This window comes from Oncorhynchus kisutch, linkage group LG25, assembly GCF_002021735.2.
Source record: "Oncorhynchus kisutch isolate 150728-3 linkage group LG25, Okis_V2, whole genome shotgun sequence".
NCBI lineage: Eukaryota > Metazoa > Chordata > Actinopteri > Salmoniformes > Salmonidae > Oncorhynchus > Oncorhynchus kisutch.
The window spans coordinates 14,106,544-14,121,348 of NC_034198.2; the positions used below are offsets into that span (position 1 = coordinate 14,106,544).

General features: G+C 42.9%; 2 protein-coding genes across 9 annotated transcripts in view; one reads left to right on the forward strand and one right to left on the reverse strand.

Annotated features, from left to right (window-relative positions):
- Positions 1-14,805, reverse strand: part of LOC109870584 (lysosomal acid lipase/cholesteryl ester hydrolase) — a 40,962-nt gene that overhangs the window by 16,368 nt on the left and 9,789 nt on the right. The window lies entirely within an intron of this gene.
- LOC109869981 (renalase-like) overlaps positions 1-14,805 on the forward strand; it is a 74,428-nt gene that overhangs the window by 2,341 nt on the left and 57,282 nt on the right. For all 8 annotated transcript variants that reach the window (XR_004205399.1, XR_004205398.1, XR_004205401.1 and 5 more), the window contains exons 2-3: positions 8,434-8,577; positions 11,243-11,405. The gene's annotated coding sequence lies outside the window, so the exon portion shown is untranslated. The remainder of the gene's footprint in view (positions 1-8,433; positions 8,578-11,242; positions 11,406-14,805) is intronic.

Genomic DNA, 14,805 nt, shown 5'->3' on the forward strand with positions numbered 1-14,805 from the left:
TTTTAACGGACCTCTGAGACTATCACAGTGCAGGTGCATTTATACGGAGACTTGATTACACACAGGTGGATTGTATTTATCATCATTAGTCATTTAGGTCAACATTGGATCATTCAGAGATCCTCACTGAACTTCTGGAGAGAGTTTGCTGCACTGAAAGTAAAGGGGCTGAATAATTTTGCACGCCCAATTTTTCAGTTTTTGATTTGTTAAAAAAGTTTGAAATATCCAATAAATGTGTCCCACTTGTTCTTGATTCTTCACAAAAAAATACAGTTTTATATCTTTATGTTTGAATGCTGAAATGTGGCAAAAGGTCGCAAAGTTCAAGGGGGCCGAATACTTTCGCAAGGCACTGTAGATAAAAAAATAGACAACTATTATGGTTATCGAGTAATAGCCAATGAAGCTAGTTGGTGATGTTAATAGTGACATTTTTGTTGATGGCACGAGTGGAAGAACTGTCCATGTTCCTGCCGCTAGTTGGTGACAGCCAGTGCTTGCCTCTTCTTTAGCAGAGAATGGGAGGTCACACACATCGTTGCCAGCTAAAATGGCACTCCAGCGCTTTCTGTTCTCCATTTTAGGCTACCAATAACTTTTGAGTTCTCTCAGCCATTATTTCCCTTGCCTCCAAGCCTGCATCGAATAACCTTTCCATTCTGAAGTTGCAACCCAAGCAGGCTGGTCATTAGTTATTTTCTGTCGTAAATTCGTTCTATTCATTCGACGTAGCTATGCTTAACAAATCATTGGCATGTAGCTAGCTGTCATTCAAGAGATAATAACTTAAATAAATAATGATTTAATAAATATCCAATAGGCCTGCATACACTACATGACCAAAAGTATATGGACACCTGCTCGTCAAACATCTCATTCCAATATCATGGGCAGTTGGTTCCCCCTTTGCTGCTATAACAGCCTCCACTCTTCTGGGAAGGCTGCGGGGACTTGCTTCCATTCAGCCAAAAGAGCATTCGTGAGGTCGGGCACTGATGTTGGGCGATTATGCCTGGCTCGCAGTCGGTGTTCCAATTCATCCCAAAGGTGTTCGATGGGGTTGAGGTCAGGGCTCTGTGCAGGCCAGTAAATTTTTTCCACACTGGTCTCGACAAACCCTTTCTGTATGGATCTTGCTTTGTGCACGGGGGCATTGCCATGCAGAAACAGGAAAGGGCCTTCCCCATACTTTGCCACAAAGTTGGAAGCACAGAATTGTCTAGAATGTCATTGTATGCTGTAGCGTTAAGATTTCCCTTCACTGGAACTAAGATGCGTAACCCGAACCATGACAAACAGCCCCAGACCATTATTTGTCCTCCACCAAACGTTACAGTTGGCACGATGCATTGGGGCAGGTAGTGTTCTCCTGGCCTCCGCCAAACCCAGATTCGCTTGTCGGACTGACAAATGGTGAAGAGTGATTTATCACTCCAGAGAACTCGTTTGGCATGGTGATCTTAGACTTGTGTGCGGCTGCTGGGCTATGGAAACCTATTTCATGAAGCTCCCGAAGAAGAGTTATTGTGCTGACGCTGCTTCCAGAGGCAGTTTGGAATTCGTGCTTTAGCACTCGGCAGTCCCGCTCTGTGAGATTGAATGGCCTACCACTTCGTGGCTGAGCCGTTGTTGCTCCTAGACATTTCCACTTCACAATAACAGCACTTATAGTTGGCAGGGACAGCTCTAATAGGGCAGAAATTTGACGAATTGACTTGTTGGAAAGGTGGCATACTATGATGGTGCCACGTTGAAAGTCACTGAGCTCTTCAGTAAGGCCAATCTACTGCCAATGTTTACGTAAGGAGATTGCACGGCGTGGGCACCCGTCAGCAACGGGTGTGGTTGAAATGGTCGAATCCACTAGTTTGAAGGGATATCCACATACTTGTGCTGGTTAATGGAATTTTGAGTGTTTATGGTTTGCATGGGTAATTATTTGTTTAACGTTCATTCTTGGGCTAGCTAGCCTACTGGCAGAGGAGAGATTGCATTTGTAAAATTAAACATTGTTGCACAGGTCGTAGACCCTGTTCCTAGAGTGCTGCAGGTACTGCATGATTTTGTTCCAACTAGGCACCACACCTGACCAACTGAATTAATTGATCAGTTCAGTGATTGCCTAAATTCAACACACCTGGTCTTCCAGGTTCAGTTGGTAAATAAAAAACTTAAAGTGCCTGTGGCACTCCAGGATAGGTAGGTTTAGACAAGCCCTACTGCAAACCAAGTACTAGCATGGAAAAATCAGGGGTAGATGCTTTTTTCCCCCTGAGGGAGATACTTCTTTCCCCCGAGGGAGATACTTCTTTCCCCCCGAGGGAGATACTTCTTTCCCCCCGAGGGAGATACTTCGTTCAAACTTTAAAACGTGCAGACCAGTCTTGATTAAGTTGCTTGTATACAACTTTTTAAAATAGTTTTTAAACTACTTTTTCTTTCTTTTTGTCCTTCATCCACTTTTATGGGATTTATTCTACATTCTGAATGTCCCATTGTCATCATCACTTCCAACATTCCATTCACTTAAATGCAACAATGCAATTTATGACACAAATCAGCTACTTTGACCACTTTCCCAACAAGTTAGAAAATGTTGGAGCATATGACATCTTCTTCTACTTATCTACTATTCAAATCGGGAATATTGAAACAAAGATATCTGCTACTAACCTAATAATACAGCTGTTTTAGTAACCGCATTAAAAAAATACAAGGATTATTTGCATCAATCCACTGGCCATTTGTTTTGCAAGCTCTGTAATCACATGAGCGCGACAGAAACATTGCAAACCAAACAACAATGGTCTCTTGCTGGTGTTCACCTGCATTAAAGTGTAACTATTCCCAAACATAAAACTCAAAAGTGATCACCTGATGTGGTTTAAGCATTGTTGTGGACTTAGAATGTCCAATTGTGTAGTTTTCTTTATTTTAAAAAGTTATATTTTTAGAGAGGAAAAAAATATGGAAACCTAAATGGAATCAGGGAACAAATTAAATGTTCAATTTGATTTGGGGGCTGAGATGCTCAGAGGGAAGGGGTTCCCCCTTTCTGGCCAGTGGGTACCTCTTCCCACTGATCCTCCTCCAGCCCAGAGAGGACTTAATGAACATCCCACTGGTCCAAATACGTTGTGAAAAAAAGTGTTTATTTATTTAAAACTTCAACAATGTCCCATTGTCTTCTGTGCTCTATTATTATAGTTGTGGTATTCTAGTAGGACACTGTATACAAGTGTAGTAGTCCGAGTGTAAACTCAGCAAAAAAAGAAACGTCCCTTTTTCAGGACCTTGTCTTTCAAAGATAACTCGTAAAAATCCAAATAACTTCACAAATCTTCATTATAAAGGGTTTAAACTCTGTTTCCCATGCTTGTTCAATGAACCATAAACAATTAATGAACATGCACCTGTGGAACGGTCGTTAAGACACTAACATCTTACAGACGGTAGGCAATTAAGGTCACAGTTATGAAAACTTAGGACACTAAAGAGGACTTCCTACTGACTATGAAAAACACAAGAAGAAAGATGCCCAGGGTCCCTGCTCATCTGTGTGAACGTGCCTTAGGCATGCTGCAAGGAGGCATGAGGACTGTAGATGTGGCCAGAGCAATAAATTGCAATGTTCGTACTGTGAGACGCCTAAGACAGCGCTACAGGGAGACGGGAGGGACAGCTGATTGTCCACGCAGTGGCAGACCACATGTAACAACACCAGCGCAGGATCGGTGGTTGCGAACATCACACCTGCAGGACAGGTACAGGAAGGCAACAACAACTGCCCGAGTTACACCAGGAAAGCACAATCCCTCCATCAGTGCTCAGACTGTCTGCAATAGGCTGAGAGAGGCTGGACTAAGGGCTTGTATGCCTGTTGTAAGGCAGGTCCTCACCAGACATCACCGGCAGCAACGTCGCCTATGGGCACAAACCCACCGTCGCTGGACCAGACAGGACTGGCAAAAAGGGATCTTCACTGACGAGTTGCAGTTATGTCTCACCAGGGGTGATGGCCGGATTCGTGTTTATCATCAAAGGAATGAGCGTTACACCAAGGCCTGTACTCTGGAGCGGGATCGATATTGAGGTTGTTCCGTTATGGTCTGGGGCGGTGTGTAACAGCATCATCGGACTGAACTTGTTGTCATTGCAGGCAATCTCAACGCTGTGCGTTACAGGGAAGACATCCTCCTCCCTCATGTGGTACCCTTCCTGCAGGCTCATCCTGACATGACCCTCCAGCATGGCAATGCCACCAGCCATACTGCCCGTGATTTCCAAGACAGGAATGTCAGTGTTCTGCCATGGCCAACTAAGAGCCCGGATCTCAATTCCATTGAGCACGTCTGGGACCTGTTGGATCGGAGGGTGAGGGCTAGGGCCATTCCCCCTAGAAATGTCCGGAAACTTGCAGGTGCCTTGGTGGAAGAGTGGGGTAACATCTCACAGCAAGAACTGGCAAATCTGGTGCAGTCCATGAGGAGGAGATGCACTGCAGTATTTAATGCAGCTGGTGGCCACACCAGATACTGACTGTTACTTTTGATTTTGACCCCCCTTTGTTCAGGGACACATTATTTCATTTCTGTTAGTCACATGTCTGTGGAACTTGTTGTTGAAACTTAAGTTCATACAAATATTTACACATGTTAAGTTTGCTGAAAATAAACGCAGTTGACAGTGAGAGGACGTTTCTTTTTTTTGCTGAGTTTATAAGGAAATCAGACAATTGAATGTATTTCATTAGGCCCTAATCTATGGATTTCACATGACTGGGAATACAGATATGCATCTGTTGGTGACCGTAACCTTAAAAAAGAAAGGTAGAGGCATGGATCAGAAAACCAGTGAATGTCTGGTGTGACCACCATTTGCCTCATGCAGCTCGACACATCTCCTAAACATAGAGTTGATCAGGCTGTTGATTGTAGCCTGTGGAATGTTGTCCCACTCCAGTGCATGGATATTGACGGGAACTGGAACACGTTGTCGCACATGTCAATCCAGAGCATCCCAAGCATGCTAAATGGGTCACATATCTGGTGAGTATACAGGCCATGGAAGATCTGGAACATTTTTAGCTTCCAGGAATTGTGTCCTTGCGACATGGGGCGTGCATTATCGTGCTGAAACATAAGGTGATGGCGGCGGATGAATGGCACGACAATGGGCATCAGGGTCTCGTCACGGCATCTCTGTGCATTTAACTTGCCATCGTTAAAATGCAATTGTGTTTGTTGTGTCCGTAGCTTATGCCTGCCCATACCATAACCCCACCGCGACTATGCGGCACTTTGTTCACAACTTTGACGTCAGCAAACAACTCGCCCACACGACGCCATGCACACACTGTCTGCCATATGCCTGCTACAGTTGAAACCAGGATTCATCCGTGAAAAGCACACTTCTTCAGTGTGCCAGTGGCCATCTATAGTGAGCATTTGCCCACTAAAGTCATTATGACGCTGAATTTCAGTCAGATCAAGACACCGGTGAGGATGACATGCACGTAGATGAGGTTTCTGACAGATTGTGCAGAAATGTGTCTTTTGTGCAAACCCACATTTTCATCAGCTGTCCGGGTGGCTGATCTCAGACGATCCCGCAGGTCCTGGGCTAGCATGGTTCAAATCAAATCAAATTCTATTGGTCACATACACATGGTTAGCAGATGTTAATGCGAGTGTAGAGAAATGCTTGTGGTGTAGCGAAATGCTTGTAGTGTAGCAATGGTTACACGTGTTCTGCTGTTGTGAGGCCAGTTGGACGTACTGCCAAATTCTCTAAAACAACGTTGAAGGCAGTTTATTCTAGAGACGTTCAATTCTCTGGCAACATTCTCTGGTGGACATTCCTGCAGTCAGCATGCCAATTGGCCGCTTCCTCAAAACTTGAGACATATGTGGCATTGTGTGTTTGACAAAACTGCCACACTGTTTAATCAGCTTCTTGACATGCCACACCTGTCCAGTGGATGGATTATCTTGGCAAAGGAGAAAATCTCACTAACAGGGATGTAAACCAATTTGTGCACAATTTGAGAGAAATAAGCTATTTGTGCATATGGAACAGTTCTTGGATCTTTTATTTCAGCTCATGAAACATGGGACCAACACTTTACATGTTGTGTTTATATTTTTGTTCAATATAACTAATTTGCTTTAAATAGTAAGGTTAAACTTTGTACACTTCTTCCACAACAATACTTTTGAAGAGCTAAAGCAAGCCCCACAACTTTACTTCATGTACAGTTACCATCTAGTTTGAGTTATCATTTCAATGTTGTTTATGCATGCACTGATTGTTCAAAACATTATGAACACCTGCTATTTCCATGACAGACTGACTAGGTGAAAGGTATGATCCCTTATTGATGTCACTTGTTAAATCCACTTCAATCAGTGTAAGAGGGAGGAGAAAGGAATAGAATATAGAATAACTGTTAAGCCTTGAGACAAGGATTGTATATGTGTGCCATTCAGAGGGTGAATGGGCAAGACACAATATATACAGTTGAAGTCGGTTTACATACACCTTAGCCAAATACATTTAATCTCAGTTTTTTATAATTCCTAATTTAATCATAGTCAAAATTCCCTGTCTTAGGTCACTTATGATCACCATTTTATTTTAAGAATTAAATTTAATTGTTTAACTTGGGTCAAACGTTTCAGGGAGCCTTCCATAAGCTTCCCACAATAAGTTGGGTGAATTTTGGCCCATTCCTCCTGACAGAGCTGGTGTAACTGAGACAGGTTCGTCGGCCTCCTTGCTCGCACACGCTTTTTCAGTTCTGCCCACAAATCTCTATATGATTGAGGTCAGGGCTTTGTGATGGCCACTCCAATACCTTGACTTTGTTGTCCTTAAGCCATTTATCCACAACTTTAGAAGTATGCTTGGGGTTATTGTCCATTTGGAAGACCCATTTGGGACCAAGCTTTAACTTCCTGACTGATGTCTTGTGGATATATTGAAGCAACATCTCAATTTTCTTCCCTCATGATGCCATCTATTTTGTGAAGTGCACCAGTCTCTCCTGCAGCAAAGCACCCCACAACATGATGCTGCCAACCCCGTGCTTCACGGTTGGGATGGTAATCTTCGGCTTGCAAGCGTCCCCTTTTTCCTCCAAACATAATGATGGTCATTATGGCCAAACAGTTCTATTTTTGTTTCATCAGACCAGAGGACATTTCTCCAAAAAGTACGATCTTTGTCCCCATGTGCAGTTGCAAACCGTAGTCTGGCTTTTATATGCCGGGTTTGGAGCAGTGGCTTCTTCCTTGCTGAGCAGCCTTTCTGGTTATGTCAATATAGGACTTGTTTTATTGTGGATATAGATACTTTTGTACCTGTTTCCTCCAGAATCTTCACAAGGTCCTTTGCTGTTGTTCTGGGATTGATTTGCACTTTTCGCACCAAAGTACGTTCATCTCTAGGAGACAGAACGCGTCTCCTTCCTGAGCGGTATGACGGCTGCGTGGTCCCATGGTGTTTATACCTGCGTACTATTGTTTGTACAGATGAACGTGGTGCCTTCAGGCGTTTGGAAATTGCTCCCAAGGATGAACCAGACTTGTGGAGGTCCACAATTTTCTTTCTGAGGTCTTGGCTGATTTCTTTTGATTTTCCAATGATATCAAGCAAAGAGGCACTGAGTTTGAAGGTAGGACTTGTGGAACTTGAAGGTAGGACGGGTACACCTCCATTTGACTCAAATTATATCAATTAGCCTATCAGAAGCTATGACATCGTTTTCTGTAATTTTCCAAGCTGGTTAAAGGCACAGTCAACTTAGTGTATGTAAACTTCTGACCCATTGGAATTGTGATACAGTGAATTAATCTGTCTGTAAACAATTGTTGGAAAAATTACTTGTGTCATGCACGAAGTAGATGTCCTAACCGACTTGCAAAAACTATAGTTTGTTAACAGGAAGTGTATGTAAACTTCCAACTTCAACTGTATTTGGCAAGGTGTACATAAACTTCCAACTTCAACTGTACAGGATTCCATATGTTTTATTTCATAGTATCGATGCCTTCACTATTATTCTTCAATGTAGAGAATTGTAGAAATAAAGAAAAACTCTGGAATGAGTAGGTGTGTCCCAACCTTTGACTGGTACTGTATATGGGAGACATTAAGAGATGCGAAAAAACATGGTTGTGTTTTCTTGTGCCTCAGGTAGGGGTATCTCAAACGAAATACCTTTTTGAAGGTTGGCCACCAGACTAATTATGGCAATATGTTACTAGCATAATCAAATGTGGACATATTTTACAACATTTTACCAATAATATTTGTAAGGGGACTCAACAAATTTCAATCCATTGGTGTCTGTTTGTTCTGTCAACTTTGAGCAAGTTATTCTTTGGATTCCAATATGGCTCTCATCTTCATCATCACATTGTGTTTCAGTTTCTATGAAGAGCTGCTGGCCCATGGTGTTCTGAAGCCACTGTTGTCCTCAGTGGAAGGCGAGGTGATGGATGGAGGCCATAAAAACTATGTCACTCCCAACAGGAGTGTCGTCCATCGTCAACCATTTCCTCAAGCAGTCAGGTAGCCCTGTCTCCTACTTTTACCTTTTATTTGAAGAGCACACATTTCATGTCTGTCTCAAATATCTTTGACAAGGACCTTGTTGGAGATGTGATTTGCTTGTGTCGTTGTCTATTGAGTATAAGATAGCAGAATGTCATACTAGGTTAAAGTCATGGAATGTCATACGAGGTCAAAGGTTGCAAGTCGTCAACCGATTAATCGGAATGGCTGATTAATTAGGGCCGATTTCAAGTTTTCATAATAATCCGTATTTTTGGACACCGATTGTGGCCGTTTTTTTTACACCTTTATTTAAGTCAGTTAAGAACACATTCTTATTTTCAATGGCGGCCTAGGAACGGTGGGTTAACTGCCTTGTTCAGGGGCAGAACGACAGATTTTTACCTTGTCAGCTCGGGGATTCATTTTTGCAGCCTTCCGGTTACTCGTCCAATGCTCTAACCACCTGCCTTACATTGCACTCCACGAGGGTCCTGCGTGGCAGGCTGACTACCTGTTACGCGAGGGCAGCAGGACGCCAAGGTAAGTTGCTAGCTAGCATTAAACTTATCTTATAGAAAACAATCAATCTTAACATAATCACTAGTTAACTACACATGGTTGATGATATTACTAGTTTATCTAGCGTCCTGCATTGCATATAATCGATGCGGTACCTGTTAATTTCTCATCGAATCACAGCCTACTTCGCCAAACGGGTGATTTAACAAGCGCATTCGCAAAAACTGCACTGTCACCAATGTGTACCTAACCATAAACATCAATGCCTTTCTTTAAAATCAATACACAAGTATATATTTTTAAACCTACATATTTAGTTAATACTGCCTGCTAACATGAATTTCTTATAACTAGGGAAATTGTGTCACTTCTCTTGCGTTCTGTGCAAGCAGTCAGGGTATATGCAGCAGTTTGGGCCGCCTGGCTCGTTGCGAAATGTGTGAAGTCTATTTATTCCTAACAAAGACCGTAATTAATTTGCCAGAATTGTACATAATTATGACATAACATTGAAGGTTGTACATGTAACAGCAATATTTAGACTTGGGGATGCCACCCGTTAGATAAAATACGGAATGGTTCCTTATTTCACTGAAAGAATAAACGTTTTGTTTTCGAAATGATAGTTTCCGGATTCGACCATGTTAATGACCAAAGGCTCATATTTCTGTGTGTTATTATGTTATAATAAAGTCTATGATTTGATATTTGATAGAGCATTCTGACTGAGTGATGGTAGGCAGCAGCAGGCGCGTAAGCATTCATTCAAACAGCACTTTTGTGGGTTTGCCAGCAGCTCTTCGCTGTGCATCAAGCATTGAGCTGTTTATGACTCAAGCCTATCAACTCCCGAGATTATGCTGGTGTAACCGATGTGAAATGGCTAGCTAGTTAGCAGGGTGCACGCTAATGGCGTTTCAAACGTCACTCGCTCTGAGTCTTGGAGTAGTTGTTCCCCTTGCTCTGCAAGGGCCGTCGCTTTAGTGGAGCGATGGGTAACGATGCTTCGAGAAGGGCTGTTGTCGATGTGTTCCTGGTTCGAGCCCAGGTAGGGGCGAGGAGAGGGATGGAAGCTATACTGTTACACTGGCAATACTAAAGTGCCTATAAGAACATCCAATAGTCAAAGGTATATGAAATACAAATGAAATAGAGAGAAATAGTCCTATAATTCCTATAATAACCTCAACCTAAAACTTTTTACCTGGGAATATTGAAGACTCATGTTAAAAGGAACCACCAGATTTCATGTGTTCTCATGTTCTGAGCAAGGAACTTAAACGTTAGTATTTTTACATGGCACATATTGCACTTTACTTTCTTCTCCAACACTTTGTTTTTGCATTTTTAAACCAAATTGAACATGTTTTATGATTTATTTGAGGCTAAATTGATTTGATTGATGTATTATATTAAGTTAAAATAAAAGTGTTCATTCAGTATTGTTGTAATTGTCATTATTACAAATAAAATAAAAATTTAAAAATTACATTCGGCCGATTAATCGGTGCCGGCTTTTTTTGGTCCTCCAATTATCGGTATCGGCGTTGAAAAACCGTAATCAGTTGACCTCTACTATCAACAGATAAAGGAGGGGGATATCCAGGCCTTTTAGAAAACATTCACAGGAATTGAAGCCTACAAAACCTAATGGTACAGTGTTAGCAGATCAAATCACAACCCTCATGCAACAACAGCTATTTTATTTCCAGTCTCCACTAAAAAGAGGTTGAGGGCTCCATCTATATTTTTTCTGGATCTCTATGGTGCGCCTAACCTGGTTCTTCATCTCTAAAGAGATTCTGTAGTCTAATTCTGGAATGTACAACTCCGGGTCCTCGGAGAGAAGAGCTGTGCATCCTTGCTCTAATTTACTATCTCATTCTGTGTTTCCTCCTCATTGTGCATCATTTGATTACTGTTTGTGGTGAGGTAACATACTGTTCTACTCGTCGCTTGCCACCGCCATGTGCGGCAGAGCGTGTGTGTGTGTGTAACCATCTCCAGGCTATATGTATCATTAACCACAAAGTTTGAATCATTTCCCCAGTGATGCACAATCAAACAGGTTCTCTGTATTTGACATCCTCTGGATTTTTCCTCACCGCCTCTCTTTCTCTCCTTCTCTTCCTCCGTCCATCCCTCTCTTTCATTGGAACAGTGAGGTGCAGAGGTGTTATTTAACCACCAAGTCACCCACATCTACCAGAATGGCGCGAGCTGGAAGGTGTGTCGGAAGGGCACGGCCACGGAGCAGTTTGACGCTGTGGTCCTCACCGAGGCCATACCGTAGATCCTACAGCTGCAAGGAGACGTGGGCTCCTGTGAGTATTGATCTACCAACCATCCGCTGATGCACAGACATATGCATGGTTAGTCATAATACTACACAGCTCCAGTCTTTGAGGGCCGATGTGCTGTATGCTGCTCCTTTTTCATCCTGGCCTTTTATCAATTAGGATCCAAGGAGGTTAAAAACAGCTGGACTGAGGATCTTGAGGGCCTGAGTTATGTACCGCTGATATACTGTACACTGAGTGTACAAACATTAGGAACACCTACTCTTTCCATGACAGACTGACTAGGTGAATCCAGGTGAAGGCTATGATCCCTTATTGATTCACCTGTTAAATCCACTTCATTCAGTGTAGATAAAGGGGAGGAGACGGGGTTAAAGATATTTTTAAGCTTTGAAACAATTGAGACATGGATTGTGTATGTGCCGTTCAGAGGGTGAATGGGCAGGACAAGATTTAAGGGCCTTTGAATGGGGTATGGTAGTAGGTGCCAACTTGACACAACTGTGGGAAGCATTGGAGTCGACATGGGCCAGCATCCCTGTGAAACGCTTTCGACACCTTGTAGACTCCATGTCCCGACGAATTGAGGCTGTTCTGAGGGCAAAACGGGGGTACAACTCAATATTAGGAAGGTGTTCCAAATGTTTGGTATACTCAGTGTATATACAGCCTATGGTTTTGTTTCTAATCGGTAAAATATGTGCATTGAACAATATGTGAGATATTCAGATATTGTCTAGTTCACCTCTGCCTCCAGTTAAATGTGAGTTTTGGCATAGCTGGAGACAGCCAGGTCTTATGGTAACCTCAGGGTTAGAGCGTTGTGCCAGTAACTGAAAGGTAACTGGTTCAAGTCCCGGAGCCGACAAGGTAGAAAAATCTGCCATTGTGCTCCCCCCAATTGTGCCAGGTATGCTGGACATTGTTGGACCTTGGCTCTGACAACAAGCTGCTACTTAATTTTATGTTCATGATGAAGCTCCCCATCATTCCTCTGACTTAAGAAATTGGATGTTATGAGAAATCTTTCTTGATATTTGCTCCTCACTCCAACACATATGTATGAATGCATCACTCTGGCCTCTCCAGAAAGACAGCTGACTGGCTGGACGGTGGGTGATTAGGCCCCACCAGTAGACCAACAAACTCAAAGCCTGTCCTTGGCTGCCACACCGCTGTCCGGGTCCCTCCAGTCGCATGTTAAATCAGTCTCCAGCTGTCTCTCTGGCTGCGAGGGGCTCGCATCCACAGCCAAATTTGTATTCTCCAAGTGAGATTTCGAAACCCTAACGCAGTGTAGTGTAGATTCCTAAAGGACGAATATGGAAATGGGAGAGGAAGGCATAGTCCTCCAGGGTGTGTAGAGTTTCTTGGAAACGGTGAATAATGCAGAGTGTGAGCAGAAGTCGCTGCATTCCAAATGAGCCACTGGACTGAAAAGGGGAATAAGACAAGTGAAAACGGTGGAGGAAAAGTGCCTATTGCTATTAGGGTGAAGAGATGGTCTAAGATGCTGAATTCCGAATGACTAGTTTGATATCACGCACAGAATGTTGAGGATGGTGTTGAGGAATGTTGGCACTACAGTCGTGGCCAAAAGTTTTGAGAATGACACAAATATACATTTTCACAAAGTATGCTGCCTCAGTTTGTATGATGGTAATTTGCATATACTCCAGAATGTTATGAAGAGTGATCATATGAATTGCAATTAAGTGCAAAGTCCCTCTTTGCCATGTAAATTAACTGAATTCCCCCAAATTATTTCCACTGCAATTCAGCCCTGCCACAAAAGGACCAGCTGACATCATCTCAGTGCTTCTCTCGTTAACACAGGTGTGAGTGTTGACGAGGACCAGGCTGGAGATCACTCTGTCATGCTGATTGAGTTCGAATAACAGACTGGAAGCTTCAAAAGGAGGGTGATGCTTGGAATCATTGTTCTTCCTCTGTCAACCATGGTTACCTGCAAGGAAACACGTGCCGTCATCATTTGCTTTGCACAAAAAGGGCTTCACAGGCAAGGATTTTGCTGCCAGTAAGATTGCACCTAAATCAACAATTTATCGGATCATCAAGAACTTCAAGGAGAGCGGTTCAATTGTTGTGAAGAAGACTTCAGGACGCCCAAGAAAGTCCAGCAAGTGCCAGGACCGTCTCCTAAAGTTGATTTAGCTGCGGGATTGGGGCACCACCAGTACAGAGCTTGATCAGGAATGGCAGCAGGCAGGTGTGAGTGCATCTGCACGCACAGTGATGTAAAGACTTTTGGAGGATGGCCTGCTGTCAAGAAGGGCAGCAAAGAAGCCACTTCTCTACAGGAAAACCATCAGGGACAGACTGATATTCTCCTAAAGGTACAGGGTTTGGACTGCTGAGGACTGGGCTAAAGTCATTGTTTGGGGCATCCGGAAAAAATGCATGTCCTGAGAAGACAAGGTGAGCGCTACCATCACTCTACCATCACTCCTGTGTCATGCCAACAGTAAAGCATCCAGAGACCATTCATGTGTGGGGTTGCTTCTCAGCTAAGGGAGTGGGCTCACTCACAATTTTGAACACAGCCATGAATAAAGAATGGTACCAACACATCCTCCGAGAGCAACTTCTCCCAACCATCCAGGAACAGTTTTGTGACAAACAATGCCTTTTCCAGCCTGATGGAGCACCTTGCCATAAGGCAAAAGTGATAACTAAGTAGCTCGGGGAACAAAACATTGATATTTTGGGTGCATGGCCAGGAAACTCCCCAGACCTTAATCCCATTGAGAACTTGTGGTCAATCCTCAAGAGGCGGGTAGACAAACAAAAACCCACAGATTCTGACAAACTCCAAGCATTGATTATGCAAGAATGGGGTGCCATCGGTCAGGATGTGGCCCAGAAGTTAATTGACAGCACGCCAGGGCGGATTGCAGAGGTCTTGAAAAAGAAGGGTCATGGAATTGTCAATAAAATTCTTTGACACTTTTTAAACACTTGTTATTATACTTCAGTATTTCATAGTAAAGTCTGACAAAAATATCAAAAGACACTGAGACAGCAGACTTTGTTCAAATTAATATTTGTGTCATTCTCAAAAGTTTTGGTCACGACTGTAGAGGATGAGTTGGTGAAGCGGAGATATCTTCTTGAACTGTGCTGCACTGCGAGTGACAGTTAAAGCTGAGAGGTACACCTGAAAGGAACTATAGCCTGGCTGAAGTGATGGTGTCAGCTATGTTACCATATACTGAATGACTGTGACATGTACTTTACAAACAGTAAATGTCAGTCCAATTCAAGATTCGCTGAATCTTAAGGAGCAGTTGGGAATAGGTTATTTAAATTAAGACTGAGCCTCTGTAAGTATTACATATTGAATAACCTGTCTCTACAATATTCACAGTGTTGTCTCGAGAAAATGTTTAAAAAAATATCTACT